This window comes from Panthera onca, chromosome B2 (genome assembly GCF_046562875.1).
Source record: "Panthera onca isolate mPanOnc1 chromosome B2, mPanOnc1 haplotype 2, whole genome shotgun sequence".
Lineage (NCBI taxonomy): Eukaryota > Metazoa > Chordata > Mammalia > Carnivora > Felidae > Panthera > Panthera onca.
In genome coordinates, this window is record NC_138343.1 from 100,257,462 (window position 1) to 100,283,840 (window position 26,379).

A 26,379-nucleotide genomic window follows, 5' to 3' on the forward strand; every position below is an offset into this window, starting at 1 on the left:
GCAAAGAATGTGGGGGCAGGGAGAGTGACTTCCCCTCCCCTCCATAGCTCTCCTGTGGCTGTGGCTGCCCTGCACAGCGTGAGGTACAAGCTGGGCAGCCTGTGCACAAAGATAACAATAGATTTCAAATACAGTTCTGACTTCTTCCATGCTACAATATTCTCTGCGAGTCTAAAGTCAATTGTCTGAAAAATTAAAGCGTTCCAAATGGCGGGATAATACATTAAACAAGCCAGTGCACAAAGCCCAATCACAAGGGAGGAGGACGGGAACCAGAAAACACAGGGTTCCCTAGGAAACCAAACCCACTTTATGACTACTGTGGCCTTCGCTCCTCTTGGGGGAGGAGGAGGGGTGCTCTGAGAAGGCACCACTGACCCATCTGCTTCCCTTGCCTGCGGGGCTCTATTTCTTCTGGCTTTACTCCAATGAGTTGGGGAGACTCAACTGAGGCTCGGTTGTTGCTTGTTTGATTATTTGCTGGAGGAGGAGTAAAGAGAAGAAAAGAGGAGGAAGACAGACAGAAAAAGAGATGAGCACAGAAGGCACTTGGCCAGCAGAAAGAAATTACTAACCACAGAATAAGAGGGCAGGAAGGCAGAACTACGAAAGGCTGGCTCAGGGAATCAGAGGCTGCCTGTGAGCAGGGCACCACCCAACCAGCAAAGAGTTTACCCTCAGCTGCCCAAGAGGCCAGCTCTGAAGTCAGACTAGAAAGGTATATATTTGGGCTTAACGGCACAAATGATTGAACTGAGTCAAGCAAAGGGATAGCTGGAGGGCTGGGGTGGGGCTTTTAGGGCTCCCCTTTGCCCCCTGTAATCTCCATCAGCCCCAAGCAAGCATAGTAATAATATGATTCATAATAATAATAATAATGAATTATTAAGTTTAAACTTTTAGGCTGAAGATGGGGAAGAAATAAATGCCATTGGAATAACTAATTAGTTGACTTTCAGAAGGAAAAAGATTCTGTTATTCTCTAAGACTCATGGAATGAAGTTTATATTTATAATAATCATGTCTTTTCTTTAACGAGTTAAAGAATGAGCAATGAGTTTCTTTCAGGTGATCACATTACTTAGATGTCAGGTAAAAAGAGAAACTGTTTTGTAGTATACTTGAATTATTTCTGCCTTGACCTTATAAATGAAGCTGTTTCTAGGGATCTGCTGTCCAGAGTCTGAACAACTTATGATGCAGGTACAGCTGCTGGACAGGTCCCTGAGCTCTGCCTGATTACTACTCCTGAGACCTTCCAAACAGATACTGTGCAGTGGCTCCTGGGAAGGTCCGTGAAATGCACACAGTATCACAATACTGCCAAGATCAAGATTAATAATGATGTGCAGAGAGCCCTTGGAGTGTAGGCTGACTACAATATTATAATCCCAGAATCTTAAGGATGAATGAAATGTTGAAGAATATCTAGTCCAGTAGTTTTAGTGCTATGTTTTTAGTACAAGAACCTTCTGAATTCATACACGTGCACACATTTTCAAGGTTGATACCGAATGCCAATATATTAGATGAAAGTAGAACAGAACAGTCTTGGTTCAAGGGTAAAAGGACTCAAAATGCTACCACCTGGGCCATCCTTCTGGCCCACTTGGCACTTCCATGGAACCCTAATGTTCTAAGAACACCGAAAATCACATATCTAGTCCCCAACTCCCATCCAGCCTCTTGTCTCCGTCTCTTCTAGCCCGAGCACAGGTTTGCCATGCGGCAACATGGGTAAGGAAATACCTCTACCTTTTCTCTACCAAGGACTTATTTTACCCACACCCAGGACCCCACATTATGAGGATTTCACCTCTCATAAAAACCTGCATTTTTGAAGCAGTAGCTAATTTATTTGCCTAGGTCATATTTGGAGTCAGTGACACCTCAACCTAAACCTTAGCCCTGCTATGCTTGGTAAATTCGGGAAAATTCCTGGATAATGTGAAGTGAAAGTAGAAACCCAGCAGATGCTTGTCTTCTCTTCCTCTACTTCTTATTTATTCAAAACAAATCTCCATCCAAAAAAAAAAAAAAAAAAATCAAATAACTAGGAATAAATCCAACACAAAACACAGAAAACTTAAAGACCTAAATAATAGAGGGTTATGCATGTAAATGAACTGGAAGTCTCACTGTTTTTAAGATGTCAGTCCCCGCCCCCCCAACTGAATCTTCAATGCATTTCAATTAAAAAAAAAAAAAAAAAAAAGATAGGTTTTTTTTTTTTCCCCCCAGGTGGAAATTGACAAGTTGATTCAAAAACATATACGGAAGTGCAAAGAGCCACAAGCCAAGATAATGTTGAAGAAGAACAACAAGGCTGGAAAACTTACTCTATCAGTTTCAAAATTCATTATAAAACAATAGTAATTAAGACAGTGTGGCATTTGTTTAGGATAAATAGGCCAATAGCAGAAAAAAGAAGGTCCCAAAATAGACCTATACAAAGAGTCATCTAAATTATGACAAAGATGATGCTGAAGTTCAATAAGTGGTGTTGGGTTCACTGGGTATTGTGGGTTGTGCCTCAGAAAGATACAATGAAGTCCTAACCCCCTCAGTACTTCAGAAGGTGACCTTACTTGGAAATAGGATCTCTGTAGATATAATTCATTGAAACGAGGTCAGAGTGGATTAGGGTGGGTCCTAAATCCAATGTGACCGGTGTCCTTATAAGAAGGAAATTTAGACAAAGGGTGACATGAGGGGAACAGGGCCATGTGGGAATGGAGGCAGAGATCAGATCAATGCAGCTGCAAGCCAAGGAGTGCCAAGGAGCTAAGATGGATTCTTTGCTAGAGCCTTCAGAGGGAGCACGGCCCTACCCACCTCTTGATTTTTAACTTCTAGCCTCCGGAACTTCTGAAACAATAATTTTTGTTGTTTGCTCCAGCACCGAGTGTGGAGCCTGATGTGGGGTGCGATCCTGTGACTCTGGGATCATGACCTGAGCTGAAATCAAGAGTTGGATGCTCAACTGACTGTAGCATCTAGATGTTCTGAAAAAAATTCTGTTTTTTAAAAAGTTTTATTTACTTTGAGATAGAGAGGGTGGCGGAAGGCAGAGAGAGGGGTAGAATCTCAAGCTGCTGACAGTGCAGTGCCTGCTGTGGGGCTCAAACTCATGAAACTGTGAGATCAAGACCTGTGCCGAAATTAAGAGTCAGGCACTTAACTGACTGAGCCACCCAGGTGCCCCTGAAAAGAATTATTCTTAACCTCTACTTTATACCATGCGAAAATGAACTCCACATGGATGGTAGAACCAAATGTGAAAGGTAAAATAATACTTTAAGAAGAAAACAGAATAGCTTCACACTTTGCAAGAAGTAAAGATTTTTAAAGAACAGAACACAAGAAAATGCTAACCATAAAGGAAAAATATGATAATTTGGACTATATTAAAATTAAGTATGACTTTGTCAAATGACATCAGAATCAAAAGGCATGCACACAGTGGAAGTTAACTGCGATGTTAAATCCAGCAAAGAACTCCTGTAAATCCATAAGGAAAAGGTAGACAACCTAATAAAGAAACAGGCAAATACTTGAGAAGAAATTTCACAAAAAAGGACATCCCAATGGCCATTAAACAGATTAAAAGCTGCTCTGGTCATCAAAGAAGAGTAAAATCACAATGCATTGTCTAAAACAACAAAAACATTTGTGAGGATATGGAACAAATGGAACTGTCATACATACTGATGAGAGTGTAAATTGCTAAAGACACTGGAAAACTCGCAGTATCTGAAAGCTGAACACACTCATATCCAACTCAAGGTCTCTCCATCAAGGAATCTATCCTACACAAATGTTACACATGCTCACCCATTGACATGTAGAAGAGTGTTCTTAGCAGTATTCTTTGTAATAGCCCTGCACTGGAAACAACATAAAAGCCCATGTATAATAGAAGAAGGGTTAAATAAATTTTGGTATAGTTATACAATATTATACAGCAATGAGAATGAACAGACTCGTAACAACATGGAGAAATCTTCCAAATACAATGTTAAGGGGGACACAAGATTACATAGCACAATTTTATTTACACAAAGTTCAAAATAAACAAAATCAATGTTGTTAGAAACAACGCTATCAGTTACGTTTGGAGTGGGCGTGGCTAGGGACTGGGAAGGGGTGTAAGGGGCTTTAGGTATTTGGGGGACACTCTTTCTCCATCTGGCTGCTGTTTTCACAGGAATGTTCACTTCATGAAAAGTCAGTTATCGGTGCACTTAATTTCTGTACTTTTCTGTGTGAGTGTTATACATCAATTAAAAAAAAAAATCTTGGTGGTTAATGCAGTGAAACCAGAAACAAAACAGGGCTCTTATAAGTACTGAAAGAAGACAGCACAGCAATCTAATTTAAGCAAGATAATTTAAAAATTTGCTCTGCTAAAAGCTTCAAAAATGCCATTTCATTAAATTGTGTTTTTTATTCACTTAAGAGGACTCTCATGCCAAAGCTCTTGTATTGTCATATGTCGGGACTGAATGAAGCAAACAGTTTCCAAAATAAAATAATACAAATCATTTTAATTTTATCTGATTTCTTAAAGCAAAAATTTAGATATTAAGACCAATTTTTTCATGTCAATTAAAAAAACAATTTTCTGGGTCCTGGTTCTGGTTTACCATCTGAAGAATCCCTAAACGAGAATGTCTTGGGGATAAAGGTGTTTTCTTTCTGTGGCACTCAGTATTTCCCTTCCAGAGTCACCACGTGAGATTAGCTCATTCCTGCCAATGGAAGCCACAGCAGTTGTGTCTGCCTTCGCAACCTGGTTGTGGATAAATGTATAATTTCCCCCTGACCGTCTAAAATACTGAAAATAACTCCCCGGACACCACTCCAGCCTTTGCCAATTTTCATGGCTCTTCAGATTCCCACTGTGCAATGTCCATGGTCATCAGGTAGAGTCTTGACCTACCTCAGAGCAGCAGCATTATACGGTTGGAGAGAGAATTCTGTCGCCTAGTCCTGGGGGCAGCTCACCCCCCATCTTCTGCTAGGCCCTCTCCCCCTTCTGGTCAGTGCCTGGTGAGAGGAGAGCTCATCGTCATCCGACACACACTCTGTACAACTGCTCTAGCTACCACTGAAATAAATCCCTTGGAGCAAAAAAACCATATGGTCAGACTTTTGGCTTTCTCCTCCAGTAGGGAGATTTATTTGGGCACTTACATGGCATCCTGAGGCTGTAGGCAGTCCCCACAGGAAGTGAAAGATGGCCACACCCACCATGGCCTACATGTTGAGTGGGGAAAGAAACCTCATGAGAAGACTCTGGAGGATGTGGGGCTCCTATGAAGGAAGGAAACCTCACTCACTCTCACCCTGAGAGGAAAGCATGGGGACCAGGGGCCTGGAGCTGTTATCCTCCAACCATCTTGAAGAAACCTGGGCCTTTCTCTGGCCACTACATTTCCCTCAATAGCAACTTCACAAAGGAGACTCCTTTTTAGATTCAAGCTCTGTTGTTTTTGTGCAGACTTTCTGTGCTTATTCTATTCCTAATTTTGCTGCCTGACAATGATTTTGTGGGCACTTTAAGAATGTTTCCACATCCCCAGATAGAGATCCCTCTGGTTAAAAAAAAACAAACAAAACCCTTGCTTTTTAGATATATATCTTTTATCATGAGTAACCACAGAGATTTTTCAGCACTTACATGGACTGAAGAAAATCATCCAGGCCAAATTCCTTGAGAGCCTCTTAGCTAAATGACTTGGCTTTATCAGCCAGGGAAGGGATAGGCAAACTATATCCTGTGGGCCACATCTGGCCCGCTGCCCACTTTTACACAACCCATGAACTAAGAATGGTTTTTACATTTTTAAGTTCTTAGGGAAAAAATGAAAAGAATATTTCATGACATGTGAAAATTATAAGAAATTCAAATTTCAGTGCTTATAAATGGAGTTGTATTGGAACACAGCCATACCCACTAGTGTACCTATTGTGTCTGGCTGCTGTCATGATACAACAGAGTTGTCTGACAAAGACTATATGGCCCACAAGGCCAAAACGACTTACCATTTGGCTATTTACAGAGATTTGCCAAGCCCTAAGCTCAGGTAACTGTTATGTATTTGTGGAAGGCTGTCCCCTCTGATCTCACTCTCTGTTTTGAGCTTCTGAAGCTGTCTCTGGAATCAGTCAAATGCAAGTCCTAATGCTGGTGCCAATTTCACACTAACCTATGAAACCCGCACAACCCACTAGAGCAGGGCCTTTTTCAACCTGCGGTCTGGTAATCAGTATAAGGGGCTGCAAAAACCTACTCGGTTTGGTTGTACCTAGCATTTCTTTGATAAAATAAAAGAAAAATATCAAGGGCACTGTTAGGGACTGAATTATTTCCCCCTTGCCATTTCATGTGTTGAAGTTCTAACCCGCAACACCTCAGAATGTGACTGTGTTTAGAGACAGGGCCTTTAAAGAGGCAATTAAGGTAAAATGAGGTCTCAGGGTGGGCTCTAATCCAATATGACCAGTGTCCTTATAAGAGGAGATTAAGACATGCACAGAAGAGTGGCCATGTGAGGGACAAAGGGCAAAGATGGCCACTTGCAAGCCAAGGAGAGAGGGAATCAAGCTTGCCAACACCTTGATCTTGGACTTCCAGGCTGTGAGAAACATTTTTGTTGTTTGAGCCACTCAGTCTGTGCAGCAGCCTAGGCCACCCAATATAGGGGTCATACATAGTATTATTTGGTGAGAAAAAGTTTTTTTCAATCACATATGCATGTGATACGGCTGTGATGTAAAAATGTAGTACATTCTGTGTGTTAGGTCAAAAATAAATTGACAAGCACTACACTGGAGAGACATATACACGCTTGGTACAAAATCACAGAGGGATGCTCTAACTGAGCCAAGACAAAAAAGGGGGAAGAGCCCTTACTGGGCACATGACAGGCACTCTGTGTACATTATTTCATTTCATTCTCACAGTGGCCCTCTGCATGGCTTAAGCTGTATGTCTCCAGCTGACCAACTTAAGTGCAGGGAAGTTAAGTGACTTACACAACCAGGCCTGACTCCAAAGTTTATGGTGTATTACTCCTCATCATGAATCAGTTTGTACTTCCATGTCCCTGAGAACAGGTTGCCGTGTGACGACATTAAGGGATCAAAAGGAAGGGAAAACATTTGTAAATAATCATAGCTGGCACTTACCAAACACTTCCTATGTGCCAGGTACTGTGCCGTGCTTTACATAAATGACCCCACTTCATCCTTATTAACCACCCACAGAGTAGGTTCTGTTAATCCGCGCTTTTCAGCTAAGGAAGTGTGGAAAAATTAATTAACTTGCCCAAGGTTACAAAGCTGGTAAATTGCAGACCCAGGATTTGAACTCCCATTGATCTGACATTTAAGCTAGAACTCTTGCCCACCCCAACCTCTCCTTTGGCCCGACCATACTTATTGTCAACCTAATATATGTTTGCCGATAATCTCTGCTTGAAGAAAAAAGATGCATACTTTCTGTTCATATGTCCAATAAATGCCAACTGAACACATATCACCTGCCAGGCCCTGTTCTGAGGGGTAGGGATACAATAATGAACAAAACAGAATTCTTGCCATCATGGTGAACATTTGGATAAAACTTTAAAAATACAACCACAGCACAGTGACTGAAATCACCCCATGTGCAGGGTCACGAGGAGTTGAGATTCAGGTGTGTTAAAGGTGTAGGCCAATGAAACTGAAGAAATGGTAGAAAACAAAGGAAGGTGGGTATGGTTTACTACATAGAAATTTCTGGTAATTGTATTCAATATCTCTTGTGTCCACCAGGTTTACTTATCATGTAAGTATGCTTACTCAGGCATGCTGAGTCTCCAAGCCATATTTTTTCCAAGCCTATGTCATATTTTAAAATGTCCCCTTTAGTGCTTGACATAGTGCACAGCAGTTTGAATTTATTTACTTGTTTTTAAGTTGTTTTCTTTTTTTAAATTTTTTTTTAATGTTTATTCTTGAGAGAGACAGAGACAGAATGTGAGGGGGTTAGGGGCAGAGAGAGAGAGGGAGACACAGAATCGGAAGCAGGCTCCAGGCTCCAGGCTCCGAGCTGTCAGCACAGAGCCCGATGCGGGGCTCGAACTCATGAGCCGTGAGATCATGACCTGAGCCAAATTCAGATGCTCAACCAACTGAGCCACCCAGGCACCCCTTTAAGTTGTCTTCAAGAGAGATGTACACAGGTTACTCAGGGACTTTCAAGGCGGATGTAATGACAATGTTCAGACAGTCCGTGGGTAGTCCCAGTGCAGGCTAGATACTGTCACGTGGTATTAAGCATGTGAGCAAAGAATTAAATATTGAACTGGAAGAAAGTAAGCTAAACCAAATGAGATACCAGTACAATGGTCAAGAAATTAGACTGAAAGCCTGGTCACGAGAATGTGAGAGAAAATTATGCTGAGTGAAAGGAAACCAGAGCACGGAGTGTGAAGAATGTAAATATATTAGCGGCAAATATTTTTCTTATGGTTTGTCTTTAATTTTATTTAGGATTTTACATACACAACAACTTTATGTTTTTAAGTCTGTTGATTTTTTTCATTATGAAATAATCAAGGAGGTAAGCAAATATTCAGATGCTGGAACATTCAATACATGCTATTTGTAATATCAAATGTGAGGAAATTTAATTCCATAGAAATAGGATGGTGAATGTTTAAGTAAATTATGTCTATATGTACAATGTAAAACTCTATAGTTGTTATTTAATGAGAAAATGATCACCATTTAATATTAAGTAAATTCAGGATCAAAACCATGTAAATGTACGTATGATGCACATCCTTGAAACAAAAGAGGGAAAAAAATACCGGCTTAACATTGCTTTCTCAATACAGTGTGATTAAGAGATGTTTTAACTTTCTTCTTTACAGCTCACCCAATTTTTTACACTGAGTTCAATTTTAAAGTCAGGAAAAAAGAACCATTAGAAATAAGCTTAAGTCAAAGAGAAAGTTTGCATATAGTATCTTCATTTGCACATCTCTGACTTGCTGATGGTCTTGGCCACCGGAGGCTTTTGGCCACAGTGGCACAGATGGCAAATTCTGGTAATGTTATTAAAAAAGAAAAAAAAAGAAAGAAAGAAAGAAAGAAAGAAAGAAAAAAATATTTTTTACTCACCTGCAAAGAGGTTTCAAAACAGATTTGGCAGTGGCCAGGGTAGTCACAAGGATGTGATGATGAATTATAATGAATTACTTGGCTCTGACAATACTTTCATTCAACAAGCATTTATTGAGTGCCTGTCATGCTCTAAGCACCCTGTTAGGTACTGGAAGGTCAAGTTGAGTCTCTGGGAACAAGTGACCCATCGGGCTGACACTGAGCCTACACACCCCGACTCTAGCAAGATCCAGCAGCAGGCAGGGCTGGGCAGTAATTGTGCAGGCCTGCCCTCAATCCTCCCACCTCTTCTGGGCCGGGATCTGTGGCCTTGAGAAGGGCTGGCCTGGCCTCCCCAGCGCCAGCCGCCTCATTTGTAAAACAAGGATAATCCTGACCCAGTTCCCAGTGCTGTGGTGAAGAATAAATAAAAAGCATTCTGGGCTTGTTTCTCTCTATTCAGTGCCAGATGGGTTCTACCTGTTAATAGCCAGCATTGCTTCCTTCCTTTGGAAACTGTGTATTTATTCTTTTTTTTTTTTTTTTTTAAGGGGGGTTAGAAATGAGGTTCTGTGATTAAAGGGATATTCTGTATTTTTCTTCCTCCGAATATCTTAGATTAACGATTACAGAAATGAAAACTTGTTTCTCCACCTCAGACCAAAGCAGAGGAAACTCAAAAAGTTCTTACAAGGTTCGATGACATTCCAAGGACAGAACTAGGTGAGATACTGCTGGTCTTTAGGGAAATAATACAATTATTGCCAGCACTTCAAAACCTAATAAAATTAACTTTTAAAAGAGCAACATTTAGGCTAACCAAGTGTTCATCTATGTGTTATAAAATTTAACAGAAATTTCTAAGAAAGACTAAAGGGTACTGAACTGGTGCCCAAATCAGACATAAATATGAAAATACTTCTCCTCTCCCATCCAAACTGAACTCATTTTCCAAACATTGAGAATGTCCATCTAACTAATGCCCTATTACAGGCAGAAGAAGAGGTAGGGAAGGAGCAGATAAGACAGAGGGTGAAACACACAGACCTAAAAATGGGGCACGCTGGAAGGCTCTCCTTTTTGGCTTTTAAGACGAACAAATAAGCACTGTACAAATACATTCAGCGAGAGAGAAAGCACAGTTCTAACACCTAGTGTGTGAATTTCACGTGAAAGGTTAAGGCTATTTTCAGTTGTTTCTACAACGTCTTCCGATTCTTTGTGTTTCTTCTGCCATAGTAATAAGGACTGGTAAACGGAGGGTTTCAACAGCTTTAGAAATATCTGGACCAAATCCTACCACTTCTCAACTGTTCATTTCAGTGATGTTAGCTGTCGATAACCACACAGGTAGGGCAGGGCACAAATGGCTCAGATGAAGCAAGAAACCTCTATTCTCTCTCCCCTTCCCGCTGCTCTGGCGCCTTGTCCAGTGTTGTTATGCTGAGTCCCAAAGGCTCCAGCGGTTCCCCCGATGGAGGGGAGCATGCAGGAGCGGCAGCCAGAGGTTATATCTTCAACGCAGATACTGCCTACGTCAGACAACGCTTGCAACGTCTAGCCTGGGTGGGGCAAGGCTGTACAACTGGCAACTGTCATTTATTCCAAAGGACTTGAGCGTGCTATGATGACATGTTCAGTAATTGCTCTATTTCTTAAAAAGAAGTTGTAACAATCATATTTAAAATGCTTGTTGATGCCCTGTGGGTATGAGTCACTTTGTAAAGCAGGATCAAAATGGATCCTCTGTTACGGGCTCCTGCTGGTTCTTTGATTCTAAACAGTTTTATAAATGTTAATGGGAGTAACGCACACATCAATGAGAGAATAAATTCCTTGGGTTTGGTGGGGCTTCAATTAACGATTTATAATAAGCAATGTAAAATGCTTTCTAATTTTCTTCCAAGTAATGACACACTACCCCAGAAGAGCTGAAAATAAGGCCCAGGTTTCACCACAGGGTGGAGAAGACCGGCAGTGGGTGGCAGGTGGCAGGTGGCAGGTGGCAGAGAGAAGGCTCTCCGGCTGGCTGGAGGCATGCTGGAGGCTCTGCAGAAGTCCAGGGCGCAGCGCGAGGGAGCGGAGCAGTAGGGACCGACACGACTCACCCAAGGGAGGATGGGCATGATGGAGGAAGAGAAAACTCATAAGAAGCGAGCCTGACACAGAAGGAATTTACTATAATCTAAAATGGGAACGACTGCAACCGTGCTTCTTAAATCTGTCACGGGATCATTCTTTTTTTTTTTTTTTTTTTTCAGAGCATAAGTTAATACTATTCATTGACTTCCAAAAATACCCACCAAGATGGAAATGGGAATTTAAGTTCCAGGGATGATGCAGCAGGATTCCTAATGAATAGGTTGGTTTGCAGTGACACAGAGCTCTGCCTTGAATTTCTGGAAACCTAGCTTCAGATTGAACCCTCTCTTGCCCAGGCCTGCAGGCCTCTTTTCACACCTTCTCATGGGAAACCAAATGCCGATGACTGGTACCCTGTGAGGATGGTGTGGGATGCCATGAGGGCTAAGGCAGAGTCAAGTATAAATTGCAAATGCCTAAATTCCATCTTTTCGGAAGAGAACAGATTAAAATTTTAATCCAAGAATGTCTTCAGTGTTTTCAGAGTTTGCTGTTCCATACTTAAATCACCTTACACCTCCTTACACTTCATCCTAATGCTTCACTGATACCAACACCGCTGCCAACAAATAAGACACCACAGCATCAAAGACCAGACACACAGTGACAGATGCCAAGGGGCATCTGCTCTTAGCCCCAGCAAGTCTGGTGTTAACATCCAGGCTCTGGCAGCAACAGGGCAGCACCTTGCTCGTTTAGCTCAGCGGTCGCCTTGGTAGTTTTGGGAGCACTTTGGATTTAAAGGGTTTTGCATCTAAGCATTCCATTGTAAACCACTTCCGCCATAACCGAGGCAGGGGTCCACACATTGTGTGCATGATATGCAGGGTTACACAGCCTTTCAAGGGAGCTCCCCATTTTTCCTGTTAACAGCTGCCTGTATGGAATACAGGAAAACAATTCAGAAATGCTTATCATGTGTAGTTTAACTGAATATTTATACGGAGAGAAACTTGATGGCTAGGGAAATGAATACCAAAATCCAACAGCACTTTCATACCAGCCACTTAGACGTATCTGGGAATGGCCTCATTCACGCTCCAAATTATCAGAACACTGAGGGGGTCTCTTCCAGTGGTCCAGATCATACTAGAAGAACATGAACCCGTTACAAAAATTGCAAGTGAAGAGAACAAAGTATCAGATACCAAGTTAGCCTTCCAGACATTACGCGCATGCCAAGTTAACTTACCAATGCAATGCTTAACCAGTGACTATCTGCCAAAATCAATGCAGAGTGGGTTTTGAAGAAACTGGGTAAAACTCCTAGATTTCTCAACCACACATGTTTTTCTTGGCTAAGAAGCTGTAAAATTTTGGAGAAGATGACCAGAATCCAGCTGAAGTTCCTCTAAGTAAGGAAAATGACAACTAAGGAGCCTAGCTGTTTACCCACTTTTCTCCAGAAAAAAGCCCCATCCGCTTTGAGAACTGTTTTCCGGATCCACCATCTGCCTCAAAAAGGCAAGTTCCCACTGACCTTCGGAGGCCACTGGGAGTTCCAAGGACACACTCCCGTTTCATCCTCTGAGCACTGTTCTGGGTTAATTCACAGTTTTTCAGATTTTCTAAATCAGGTAACTTTCAGGGGTACACGTTAATTTGGCTGTTTCAAAAGTATTCATTCAATCACTTTAAATATTTGGGTTTCATTAAAAAAATTCCTTTTCCAAATGATGCTGCTTTTGTGCCTTGACTCTGGACGTGAGGTTTCTTTCACCCCGTGGATCATTTTTTGAAGTCAACAAGTAACATTAATAAATGTCCAAGAGCCTTTCTTATCCTCAAGCCACCCTGAACTGAGGACCACAGTTTACAAAGCTGACCAGCTCCTGGCCAGTCTCATCAGTCTTCAGCTTTTTAGTTTCCCCTTCTCCCATCGACAAATGGTCAAGCACGATTCTTGTTGACATCAGGGAGGAAAGTAACCCACTTCACAATGTGTTCGGCCTGGCGTGGGTATGGGAGGTGGAGGCCACAGAGGTAAATGGCTACGGAAGAACCTGAATAACAGGTGTGTCTGCCTAAGGCTCTAGCTGGTTCACCTTGAACATTATCACTCCTGAGATAACAAAACAACAATGTGCTGTGGATAATTTCACTTCTGCAGCAAACAGTGCAATCTGTAGAATTATCTGAAAAAATAATCTGTGAAGGAGCATGTGGAATTTCAGCTTCCCAAAGAAGCCATGCAACATTAATGTGGGACATTTTGCTTTCCAAGAAAACGTTGCAAATATCCACCATGTCAGGAATGGAGCAAACCACAAGAATAGAGAAGAGGGAAAGCATCTTCTTTCCCATAAAATGACCTTCTCCCCTCTAAATAGTTTCCCATGTGCTAATTTGCTGAGAGGATAAGACAGTGTGGACACAGCTACTGGTTCACTGAAGTATTCTTATCCTCCTATCCTCAGTTTACATCAAAAGCTGCTAAAGTAAACCAAATAAACTTAAAAAGTACATTTCATTCCCACGTGTTTAGATTTATTTTTGAGACAGAGAGAGAGAGAGAGCGAGCACCAGCGAGCAAGCACAAACAGGGGAAGGGCAGAGAGAGAGAGAGACAGAGAGAGAGGGAGAGAGAATCCCAAGCAGGCTCTGCACCATCAGCACAGAGCCTGGTGCAGGGCTCGAACTCATGGACCATGAGATCATGACCTGAGCCAAAATCATGAGTCAGCCACTTAACCAACTGAGCCACCCAGGGGCCCCTCATTCCATGTGTTGAAAAGCCAGGAAAAGCCACTGTGGTCCTGAAAATACAGGAAGGCCAAGCTTAAGGATTCAGAAACAAAAGCAAAAACAAAAACAAAAACAGGGTAAAGTCAGGCTTTGGGGAACATCTACATCTCCTGTTACCATAAAGCTCTCAGTCCCTGGAGGATGTGGGGGTGATGCTTTTCCCTAAGTCAGAAGAGACCCTGCCCACTCCACTCTACCCTGAGCATATCTTTCTCCCCAACTGGGCACTGTGGAGGGCTCGGGGAGCTCATAAGCAGACCTCTGCTGACGATTCCCCTATCACATTTCAGTCCAAATAGGAATAAATGTGATTCATCGCAAAACCACTAATAGGTATTTTTAAGCCTGAAGGAAGCACAACTTCAGGTTTTTCTTTCATTCTACTGAGTGGCCAGATTTTGGAAACCTACACACCTGCCCCAAATAGCATCAGATGCAGTGAATGGCACAACCTGGATGTTTTGGTCCCTGGTTTTGGTCCCTGTTAACTGGGATATAAAACATAACCCAGCCTCTTGGTAATAAGGGGCTACCGAGGCAGTTCTTATACCGGCAGAAAAGAAAATGAGGGCAGTGACTCATAAGCAGAACGTAGTCCTTCCCACCAGGTTGGCCCAAGTGGGTACAGCATATAAAGTCGCGCTTGTGTGGAAACTTGGAGGGCTGGAGAAGAAGAATCTGCTGTGTCAGCATCAGGTAGTGGAAAGATCTCAGGACTTAGGAAACCTGATTCTGCTACCAGCTTCACTGATTTTTTTTTTTTTTTTTCTTTTCTGTGACCTGAGTGGTCACTTCACCTTGTTAGTTCTCAGCTTCCTTATAAAATAAAAAGGATAGACAGACTCTGATGTTCCTTCCAGGCCTCTACCCAACCCTACCGGGGGTTCATCTCCTGGGGTCTCCGTCCTCCCAGCTCTCCACACCTTTTGGAAGAGCGTCTCAGACAGCAGAGCCCTCTGCCAGCCTCACCTCCCTCCAGGGCCCTTTCTGCCACCCCAAGATAAACACCAGAGGGCCCAGAGTGTGTTTGTGAGCCCACTGTCTGGGGCTACAGTGCATTCATTCTCCATGGATGGTCCTGGGGTTACGAACACCAGCTTCTGGAGGCTTGTCCATCAGCTAAGAGGCTGTAAAACACAATCCCTCCTAGCCCTGACTTTCCCATCACTAAGGTGAAGCCAACAGCATCTTTCTCACGGAACTGCTGAATGTCAGGCGCTCAGCCCTTTGAGTACTGCCAGATAAAATTCAGGACATCCAGCTAAATCTGAATTTTGCATAATTTGGGACAGACTTATACTTAAAACATTATTTATTGCTTATACAAAATTCAAATTTACTTAGGTATCCTGTTTTTTGTTTTTTGGTTTTTTTTGTTTTTTGCCAAATCTGGCAACCCCACACATGACAGATGCTGTTGTTGGTGGTATTGGGTCCAGGCTGCCCCACCAAATCAGCCTTACACAAAACCACTGCTGGCCCGACTTCTGGGTCTTAAGAAAAAGACTCCATGGGGGTAAGGGTTTTTTTCTCCCTAACTCTCTCACTGCTCCTAAACTACTGCCTTCTAGTCCTGCCATCAGCTTTACATCACCACATATCCTACCTGGGTCTCCCAGAGGTACCCAAACTGTCTACTGACCACTTTCCAATCACACTCTCCATGCCCCAGGCTCGGAAATGGGATCAAATTAATTCGTGCACATATGCCACTGATCATTTCATGAGTCATCAACCTCCCCTGAAGCAATTTTTCCTTCTTAAAGGTCACTTATAACCTCAAATTAAAATGATCGAATTGTAGGCCATCCAAAGTTTGAAGTGAAAAAAAGTAGCCTGTGTGGAAAAAAAAAAAAAAAAAAAAAAAAAAAAAAAGCACGATGGGGGTGGTCCCACCTCTTGCTGGTTCTTACAGCAGTTCCTCTAAAGTGTTTCTGCTTTTTCTAGCCTTTTCCGTTTGCCTTTTTCTGAACCCACAGCAGCTCTCATGGCAGCTGAAGACCCTGTGGATGAGGGGCAAATGGAAGGACAGAGTGGAATGGGGTGGAATAGGAAATGGGGGTGTTCTACTAGGAAATGGTCCCCACACTCTGCCCCTGCCTGCAGCCACCCTCTCAGTCACCAGGGCAGGTCCGGGGGCTCCCTAGTGCCAGCGCTGATTAAGACTAGAAAACACAAAGCCTGCCCAGTCTATCTCCTTTTTGAGCACCTTGTGTTGAGATGAAACCCGACTGCATGCACTTGTAACTTCTGGCTCCTGAATGCTGGCCAAAGTAACTCTGGGGGGCATTAAGAATGACCTAACTAGGCCTAACTAGGAGAATGGACCCCTTGGTCCAAGCAGGATTTGAACTTGTGTCTTCTGGACACTCCCCATTGTCCACGATACCATTTTATTCAGGGTCTTGAGCCCTGATCTCACTTTTCTTTTGGGACTGTGAATGCTGATACTTTTTTCAGAATATGGTCACTGACAAGGACTAAGCATTTCATGGGCTTATAAATAACAAGTGTTCTACTGAAAGGATTAATTCTACTGAAAGGAAAAGTATTAATACAGGACTTTTAATTTTTTTTTTTTGTAAGAAGTGTCCAGTATTTAGGGAATTCTATTTCACTATCTTGAGTCACACTTTGGTAGTCAATAAGCTTCTTTTCTTAACAGATGATGGTGAGGAACTCCATGGTCCATAGCAAAACAGATACTAGGCTTTCCTCCTGGATAAAAGGCAATGGTCTTTTCAAAGTCTTGCACCGGAGCCAGGAGGAATCTGGCCATTCCAGCTAATGCATCAGTTCACTGTGGTTAACAAGGAGTTGACAGAACAGTTATTCCCCTCTCTCAGATTTAGTTTTTTTTTTTTTTTTTTTTTCTCTCATTAAACTGTATTTTTCAGGAGAATTTATATTTACAACCATTAAGTGTTTCTCTCTCTCACCTTCAGGTAACAGTAAAACATGGCACAAAAGGCAGGGGTCCATTGCCCTTGAACCAGTTATCTGTTCAGAAGGCCACTTGGGTTTGGGGTAATATATTTATCATATTCTGTGTCTAGTGTGCAAAACGTCAAAAGTAGGGGCGCCTGGGTGGCGCCGTCGGTTAAGCGTCCGACTTCAGCCAGGTCACGATCTCGCGGTCTGTGAGTTCGAGCCCCGCGTCAGGCTCTGGGCTGATGGCTCGGAGCCTGGAGCCTGCTTCCGATTCTGTGTCTCCCTCTCTCTCTGCCCCTCCCCCGTTCATGCTCTGTCTCTCTCTGTCCCAAAAATAAATAAAAAACGTTGAAAAAAAAAAAAAAAAAAAAAAAAAAGTGACAAGGGCCTTGGAGCCATCTTCAGCATTCCTAAGCCAGGAGGTAGAGGGCTGGGGCCCAGGAACCTGCATTTTCACAACCTCCCCAGTCGATCTTGAAGCGCCTTCAAGTTTGGGGAACATTCTGGTACACAACACATTGCTATTAAAGCTGAGGTCAGAGGTCAGTCCGTTTGGAACCAGTCAGCTTGGGGCTGTATTGCAAAGAATCTGCATATACCCACTTTATCAGTCAAGGTTCCAGCAGGAAGCAGGCAACACTCTTGAATTATGGTAATTTGAACGAAATTTAATAAAGGGGTGATTTACACAGAAGTGGGTGGGGTGCAGGAAAGCCACAAGGTACAGTGCAGTCCCCTGTGCTAATAACACAGGGGAATTGGGTAGGGCAGGCTCTGTCACACCCCAAGGCCTGAAGGGGCCAGAGGAGAGGGTGAGTGCCTAAACCTGGAACAGAAATGCGGGTGGATGGCACTGCATGACAGGAGCTGCGTCCATCCTTTAAGAGCCACTGCCTAGCTGAGAAATCCCACAGAAAATAAGGATCCCGACCTCACTCCTGCCCTCTGGGCTCAGGTGCTCCCCCTGCTGGACCCAAGTAGGAACCAGAGGCAATGGAGCCCACCAAAGCACCGCACAGGTCAGTTTTCGGGGGGCACAGAGGGAGGACAGTGCCTGGTACAATACCACTACAGACACAGTGCCAGGGAGTGTCAAACCTTCACCACCATCACAGACGACAGCGTCCCGTGAGCAAACACTGAGCCTCTGATGCCTCCACCAGGCCCACTCATGACAGCACCTGATGGTATAGGTAGCTGCAGGATACGGGAACAACTCTGTCCAGGAAAGGATTTCAAAAATCAATTCACAAATGTACTTCTATCTACTGAGCACTGACTCCAGAAAAGACATGATGTTTCACATTTTAGTCTTGTAGTAAAGGCCTTGGTGTCTTTCATGTTGAACTCAATAGGGCTACTGCTGGGAGATGTGTTCATAGGGTTTAGTGAAGCGCCTATTGCTACTTTTTCTAAAAAAAAAAAAAGGCATTGAAATAAATATATTATAGAAAAGGAAAATATCTCAGAGTTTTTAAAGTGGAAACATTGAACTTTTGCATGTACTCATAGTCTATAACAAAAGTGACTCTTTTTTCCCCCCTTTTAATATATATGATTTTCCAACTAGGTTTTACCTGCAAGTAAGCAGGCAACTGAACACAGAATGTGAGGTTGGGGGGCCTGAAACAAATAGGCTGAAAGACGATTTATCCCATCCTTCAACTTCTCCCCAACTAATGTTGGTTCCACTGAACTTAATAAGCTCTCAGGAGGCATCATGTCTGATCACCATTCTCTACGCTCACCTTCACTGGGTGCGCAACAAACAACTTGTAAGTCTCACTGTGCCCGCATTTGCCCGGCTCACTGGCAGCAGTGAAGGAACAGTCTCGGGGGTTCTCTGGGTTAGTGGCCCGGTGCAGAGGCGTCTGCCACCACGGGACGCCCCAGGTGACTTCAGAGGCACATCACAGACTTACAAACTGAAAACCTTATTCCTTTTTCAATGCTTTAAAAGTCTTCTCCAACATCCAAGTCTCAGCTGGATGCTGCACGTCTACACGGCTCTCAATGTCACACCTGCTAAGGCCCCTCTTTCCCACTAAGGTATGGCCTTAGGCCCTAGTCTTCTACGGGAAAGGGCATGTATGAGATTGTGGCAGCACTCTTATTTTCATTTATTTATCTTAATGGTGACCATTTATTCATATCAAATGATAGTGCTTTTCTACTGGAGGTCACAAAGTTTCCTTTTTTTTTTTTTTTTTTTAACGTTTATTTATTTTTGAGACAGAGAGAGACAGAGCATGAACGGGGGAGGGTCAGAGAGAGGGAGACACAGAATCCGAAACAGGCTCCAGGCTCTGAGCTGTCAGCACAGAGCCCGACGCGGGGCTCGAACTCACGGACCGCGTAGGCACGACCCGAGCCGAAGTTGGCCGCTTAACCGACCGAGCCACCCAGGCGCCCCACAAAATTTCCTTTTAAAATAAGGCTGGTTTAGTATAAAAAATAATTTAAGGGATGTTATATAAACAATGCAGGTGCTACACCGATATAGAGGAGGTAATACAGGTGGTATACAAATGACTAGACACTGGGAAGCACTGATCTAGTGCTAAGTATGCCTCATGACTCAGAGAGACCTAGGTTTTAGTTCTAACAGCCATCAAATAGCAATAACGATTAATTTTATTGCCTTGTAAACAAACAATTCTTTCACTGAAGGCAGTAGTTCTGGTCAGAGGGCTGCAGCTCACAGAGAGCCATAAAAATTTCGTAAAATTGCTTTGTAATCTGAATCCTATCTTGTTCTTAACAGAGATGCCTGTGCTAAACGTTAAACGTTTACACAGTATACTACTGGAGGATGAAAATATGGCATAATAAATCACCAAGGGAGAGGACAAGAGCTGAACGCTGCTCTCATCAGGTCTGACAGGAGGGCCTGGGGCACGCCCCTTGCAATGCGAGGAGAAAAACCTTCTCATTCACCTAAGACTCCCTGACAGGACTCCAGGGCCATCCAGGCAGAGTAAATTACAAAAGCAATTTGTCATGGTACGTGAGTCTTTTTGATGTTTGGTGAAAACACTGCACACTCTGTGTGGTGCTGCTCAGGGAAGACGTGGTCATCGTCCCTTCCTACGTGAACTGTAAAGCTCTTAAGGCATTTTACCTCCGCCCTGTTTTGTTTCAAGTCAGCCCGAAGCCCAGATTCTGACCTCTTGAAGAATTTACATTTATGTTCATATTCCTTTCAGGTCAAGATCTCGGGAAACATTAAATCAACCACTGCATGGTGACTTTTTTCTTCTCACTGGCACGAGCATGAGGAAGCCGGGGGGTAAGGTGCACGCACCCCTACTTGTGTATACTGTGTGTGCCCACCAAGCCCCTATTTGCACTTGCACTTTGCTAAATACCATGTATCAGCAGACACTCTGGAGCTGGGGCCCTTTCCCTAGGCACTGTCTGCTGTTTACTTGTTTTAAAAATATTTCTACAAAGCATCTATTGTTCTCCATTCACTATATAATTGTATGATACGTTGGCAAACAACTGTTCCTCAGTGAATAAAAGTGTGTTTACCAAAGAATAATTGGCATTATTTGGCACAGCGAGCAGACCTTGCCCAGCACCAGCTGATGTGTGTTGCAGACATGGAGTCCTCGTCCTTCTGCCCTCGCTGGATGTGCAAGTAAGTAGTCGGTACTTGTTAATTCTGGGATCTTAGTTTTAGCCACGTAAGACAAAGGGATGCTGTTTCATGCTGTATGATTTCATTTGTAAAATGTTTTTAATTACTCCGTTGCTAGAATTACAGGAAATAAATAGACTTCAATTTTACTTAAATCCTAAAATTTAGATTCAGACAAAATGGTTTAAAACATGCCATAATTCTTAGTACCTTATTACTACTTATTACTACCCATACTGGACAGTATGGGTGAAGATGCTACTGTGCTCCTTATTCTAAAAGAATCCAGTTTCACAAAGAGACTTGAGGACAAAGGGCAAATACAGTTTTCGGTATGAGGGCTCTCAAATCGTATCTGTACCATACATGTTTTTGGGTGTCTGCCCCATTCTTGTCCTGTTTTCTGGGAATCCGTCCTGCCAATAGCTCGGCAGTGAACCATGTGACCATAGCTAGGCCAGCAACATATGATTGGACAGAAGTGTACAACTGAAATTCCTGAATATCATAGAACAAAAGGAGCTCCTCGGGGCACCTGGGTGGCTCAGTCGGTTGAGCGTCCGACTTCGGCTCAGGGCATGATCTGGTGGTCTGTGGGTTCGAGCCCCACATCGGGCTCTGTGCTGACAGCTCGGAGTCTGGAGCCTGCTTCAGATTCTGTGTCTCCCTCTCTCTCTGCCCCTCCCCCACTCGTGCTCTCTCTCTTTCTGTCAAAAATAAATAGACATTAAAAAAATTTTTTTTTTAAGAAAAGGATCTCCTGTCACAAATACTAAAGGGATGCGAGTAAGACTCATCAACTGAGAATCTGATGCCCTCAAAGGAAGAAACCTTTCTGATGACATTTACATAAGCTGGTCTTAAGGAAGACTCATAAATGCCTCAGTAAATCCCAAGTGATTACTGGACTGGTGTTCCCTAATAGTACACACCAGTGGCTACACATGAAGTTTTCAGACAAGAAGATAAAGTCCATAAACCAAATGCCAGACATAAATGTGGTATAACATGTGAGTTCTACTTAAAATCAGTTACAACTGCTGCTTTGCTATAACTCCCCCATATAGTAATTTTCAAACATTGTGGCAAGACACCAATGATTGTCTCAATCAGACAACACAAACACACTTCTTTCCACAAATTTCTACCAAGTAAAAAAAAAAAAAAAGTTTGATACTGATGCTTTATGCACACTCAAGGCCAGCTTATAAATACTCCACTCAGTGATGACATAATTTTGCAACAGTAAAAAGGAACTGGCAAAATCCACCTCTTGCCATTCAACTGAAGGAAGCCCACCCACATGTACCAGCTAGGAACCTACAGGGTGTATGGCTTGGCTTAAAAAGAGAAGTCAAGCCAATCCGATTGCTCTGCCAGGAGGAACTAGAAAATGGAGAAACTGTTACCAGTTCGTTGTGGGTTGGTTGCTAAGCTAACAGATCATTCTGGTCAAAAGGCTTTTTTTTTTTCCTTCTTTCTCTTTCTTTCTTTCTTTTCCTTTCTTTCTTCATCACAGCTCTTTAAATACAATTCATAATTATTCACCTAGGGAGAACATTTGAGAAGGAAGAAAAGCATGCACATAATTCCTCGGTGAGAGGTGCAGAAAGCAGGGGCTACTGTTTGGTTCATCTGATGCGTGAAGTCTTGCAGGCCAACAGCTGCTGGCTCTCCAGGCATCACAGGTGATGAGGAAAGCGGCAGCTTTGAAATTAGAATACAAAGAAGAAACATATGTGCCAGCTCTCAGGGAATATGTCTGAGGACCCTCTGCACCCCAAGCCCCCGCCTGGCGAGTGCAAAGTGCTCAAGGATGTCCGTGGAACTGCGTGGCACTGAACTTGGCCCAAGAGCAGGCTTGAGTGGAAGTCGGACAGGCCTCGAGTGGCACACAGGTTTGAGCGAAGAGCAGCACGGCTGCTATCAGCGCCACGTCTAACCGGACGAAGCGCGTCGTGAAGAACCAGCCTGTGACTGCCTGGGCAGGAGGGGCAGGTGCCAGGGCCTCCGAGAGGGGGCAGGGCAGATGGTGATGCTTGGGGGGAGCGAGCGAACAGAAGTGCCCAGAGCAAAACCCCGAGACTCCTGCATCTAAACGGATGTGTTAATGGCTCCCATGGAGCGGGTGTAAGAGGCCTTAGCACATATGCCTCCGTCTACTGTACTGGCTGTAAATAAACCATGTGCTTGTCTGCACCATCTGCTTAGTGTGCACTTTGTGGAACTGTGTGAAGAGAAAAAAGTGTTTGGGGCCAAATGTCTAGAAATTCTTTAGTTGTATACTTAGAAACCAAATGCGCTTACACAGCTAAATTATTACATTTCCTTTAAAGTGGGTAATTAAATTAAAAATGCTCCCCCTTTTTAATGGGCGGGGGGCAGTGCTGGACAGTAGGCTGCCACACAGCCCTGAAAGGTCAAATAGTAGGTCGCGGGCGCAGAATGAGGCTGGAGACAAGGATCCTACAACTGGAGTTAATCAGTCGTTAGTCACACTTAACCAGTCTTAACTGCAAATTCTTCATCTATAAGAGAAGAGTGTGTCACCCGTCTTCCTCAGAGTGTATTCTGAGAATTAACCGGATCTTTAGATAAAAGATATTATGCACATACAACATGTTTTTATGAAGACAGGTCATGCCCTCTATAAAATACCAAGTATATACATCATACATGATCACTCCTCAGATACACACGGAGATTGCTTATCGCTCATTATTTTTACTTCTTCAAAATTATATAAATAATGCAACTAATTCACTCAGGAAACAATTACTTACTGACCATTCACTATATTCTAAACCATGGAATAATTTCAATCAGATGTAAGACATCTACACTCATGTTCTAAAATCATAGACTTAGTGTGTTGCAAATAATTTCCAAAACGGTTGGATTTGTGTTTTCAAAACTAAACAGTTTACAGAATTTAACAGTGGTGTATTTTCCCACCTCTGTATTTGTGATGATCTAAAGTTTAGTGATTTCAAAGAGTTCAAAGAACACCCTCACTTAACCTGGATGGCCTATTCCCCAGGCCTAATACAGCAGCAATTTTAGGCAGATAGTACATACGCTCCCAGAGAACCAGCTTTATGGAAAACTGTCTAATACAGCATGAACAAACACCCTGGTTCATGAAATGCACCCCTGTGAGAATAATCATACTGCATTAGCCTCATTTACAAACTATATCTCATCTTGACAGAACCCCCAGAGATAATGTAGGTCAAATCCTGATAAAACAAATTCCCAGGATTGCTCAAAACTTTTTATGGAGCTGAACTTTGACTCTATCAGAATTTGCTTGGAGGAAGGAAGAGGTAATGAGTATAGAGGTTAGAGCTAGCGCTCTGCACTCAGGCAAAGTCCCAGACCACAGTGTATCAGCCGTGGTCTTAGACCAGCTACTTTACCTCTCTAGGCCTTGGTTTTGTCATCTATAAAATGGACATAATAATAGCACCTATCTGAGAGGATTTCTAAGAATTGTCAAGTGAAACAGGTTAGCATACTGTAAGGACTCCATGAATATTAGCTAATACACAGATCTTCGTTGTGTGGAAACAGAATTGGCATGGAAACCAGAGGGTCATCAAAGAGGTGTTACTGAAACTGGAAAGCGGGTTGAGGATGGGGAGAGCCTGCTACTTCTGTGTTCCCAACAGCAGCTGTGTCGCCCTTGCTGGGCAGACAGCACAGAGGGGCCAAGGAAATCAAGGGAGATGGATCTTCCTTCTAGTTCTGTCCCAGCAAGACTTGAGCTGGAGGAGAGAGTACAGGATGTTCTGGTAGCAGCACAAGAGAACCTTAATTTCTCATCATGTCCCAACATGGGAGTTGGGACATTCTGATGTAAAGTAATTCTGTAAAGAGAAAGCACAATGTTTGCTCTGGATGAGTTTTAAAACTAAAGGGGAAATCCCATGCTAACGATGTATTTCAACACTGGTCTTATTAAAAAACTTTACAAACAGGTCAGAATGGCGGGGAGAAAACAAATCCTAACCGCTGGGTTAGTTTTTTTATTTTTTCAATATATGAAGTTTATTGTCAAATTGGTTTCCATACAACACCCAGTGCTCATCCCAAAAGGTGCCCTCCTCAATACCCATCATCCACCCTCCCCTCCCCTCCCTCCCACCCATCAACCCTCAGTTCCACTGGGTTAGTTTTAGAAGTGGCTTTGGATTTATAAACTAAGGTTTTTTTTTTTTTAAATTTTTTTAATGTTTTATTTATTTTCGAGACAGAGAGAGACAAAGCATGAGCAGGGGAGGAGCAGAGAGAGAGAGAGAGACACAGAATCCAAAGCAGGCTCCAGGCTCTGAGCTGTCAGCACAAAGCCCGATGCAGGGCTCAAACTCACAAACTGTGAGATCATGACCTGAGCCGAAGTCAGACGCTCAACCGACTGAGCCACCCAGGTGCCCTATAAGCTAAGTTTTGATTCTCAAGACAAAAATGCGGAGAATGAAAAAGCTGCATTACACTGACAAGGTCCCAGATTCTCACCAAAACCAGAACAAAGTAAAGCCTGAAGCATGAAAAGATCTTTTCTGCAAGCTTTTGGAATTTCCTGGAAGGATAAAGATATTACTAGAGCTGTGAATTTAACACAGGTAAATTTTGATCTTCTCTTCTGCCGAAAGGTTGGAAATAATTAGGAACTGGAGACAGAAAAAGGTTTATGCAAAAATTTGTATACATACAGTACATAAAATGTATACTATGTGTAGAATTAAGAAAACATATACCTAAGTTATGAATTTCACACAGTGGCAAGAATATTTCAAGGAGTAATCCTAAATAAAATATTTTTAAAACATCTATTTGGTTTAAGCCTTTGAAACAATCCCATACTTGTACTAGCATTTTTACTTAATTTACTAGCAGTAAAATTAAGATGATTTTTCACCTAAAATGAATTCACATGGAAATCCTACGGGGCAGAAATTGAAGCCAGGACTTGACTGCAGACCACAGAAGCATGAGTACAGAGTATTTGAGTTCCCTACATACAGAAAATTTATGAAATGTAATTCCTGGACAATCTCAACATGCAAGGCAGATAAACTGGTGAGTTCACAGTTTTGCATCTGTGTGTGTGTGTGTGTGTGTGTGTGTGTGTGTGTGTGTGTTTTAAAAAAGATTCACAACGAGGCTTCTTTGAAGAACTGGCTTCAAAGGAATGTGAAGACCTTAAAAATATGTGGTAACAAAAATTTAATTTTGACACTGTAGTAAAACAACTATCTCGTGAAATCCAGCTCAGTCACATGGGATGAGACACAGAGAGCTGAGAAAGATTCAGTCCACATTTGGTCAGTGCAAGATTGCTTCACTGTTCTCATGGGAGCGGAAGCAGTGTAGACAGGCTACAGCTTTGGCCTCCTACAGTCTGTAAACTGTTTAAACATCTTCAGAAATAACAGAGAAAACTGCCACATTATTTTTGATTGTAAAACAAGAAACAAATCTGAATGATGAATTAGGAGGAATTGCAATGTTTGTAGTTTTAATTGTCCAAAATGTCTTTCAATTACACTTAATCTTCACTCTAATAAAAAATCTATTACAAATAAATAGCAACACACAAAAATTCCCAATTAAAGCACAAGAAAGAAAAAAAAAATCAATCTTGCTAACCACCCCCTCCCATTGTTGAAAAATTAAGTACACACATTTGCTGAAATTCAAAATCCTGTACAATTTTAATACGGTCCCACTTTTGTAAAACAGGTATCTAGAGAAAAAAA

The 26,379-nt window shown here is 42.6% G+C and overlaps 1 protein-coding gene across 12 annotated transcripts in view; it reads right to left on the reverse strand.

The window, feature by feature from the left end:
• Window positions 1-26,379, reverse strand: part of FYN (FYN proto-oncogene, Src family tyrosine kinase) — a 214,832-nt gene that overhangs the window by 126,129 nt on the left and 62,324 nt on the right. The window contains exon 1 of one of the 12 annotated variants that reach the window (XM_060616420.3): window positions 9,175-9,406. The exons of 10 other annotated variants lie outside the window; for them this stretch is intronic. The gene's annotated coding sequence lies outside the window, so the exon portion shown is untranslated. Of the gene's footprint in view, window positions 1-9,174; window positions 9,407-26,379 lie in introns of those variants that run through there. One more of the 12 variants, XM_060616418.3, reaches the window with a different exon arrangement.